Below are 823 nucleotides of genomic sequence, written 5' to 3'. Positions count from 1 at the left end.
TCGTAGTTAAAAAAAAAAAAAAAAAATAGTGGAAAATATTTCATCTCTGAACTATATTAAATTATTAAGCGCTAGGACATCCATACTGATATAACTTAGAAGAACTCAGCTAGCATGGAAGTTTTGTACCATGTCGTGTTTAAAAATTAGTATACTTGCATTTCATTGGAGGAGGAAAGCTAATGTATCTACCTTATTTTCCTGTGATGAGTCGATACCGTAAGCTTTTCCAGTGTACCTCTCAGCTGTCCTATTTTAGTTTAAGATCCATGGACCAATTTTTCCATCACAATTCAGAATCACATTGTGCAGGTCAGGAAGAAGTGGTATACAACTCATCTGTCTGCTCCTGACAGTGAGCCAGTGCTCCTCATTTTGGGCATTTGTCTTGCATTTGGCAACAGGTTGTCTCCCATCATCAAATATCTTGCTCGTGATACGAGATCTAGTAATAATGTGTATTCCTGGCGAGAGAAATGGCTAGGGAAAAGTTAAGATGGCATAGCCCGATTTACATTCAGATGACTTTTAATATTATTACATAAGGCTTAGATGAGCTCTCAGCAGGAGAGGATTTTTAAATCATGTTCTGTTTAAAGAACAGTCCATTTACCTTTAATTGGAGAAGGGAAGCAAACATCTGTGCCACTTTTTGCTAATTATCTCAATATTTTTGTTTAAACAAGGCATTCACATTCTTTTCTCTGCCTGCAACTTGATCTTCTGTCTCTCAGTGAGTCTTTGTATTTGTCACTTCCACTTTTAGTAGTACCTGAATCCTCCAGCTATGCCATAACGTGTAATTTTTTGACAGTCGCACTTA

The sequence above is a fragment of the Gavialis gangeticus genome, unplaced genomic scaffold (assembly GCF_001723915.1).
Source record: "Gavialis gangeticus isolate Ggan-Ray unplaced genomic scaffold, GavGan_comp1, whole genome shotgun sequence".
Lineage (NCBI taxonomy): Eukaryota > Metazoa > Chordata > Crocodylia > Gavialidae > Gavialis > Gavialis gangeticus.
The sequence above is the reverse complement of the archived record's forward strand: the minus strand, read 5'-3'. Positions refer to the sequence as shown.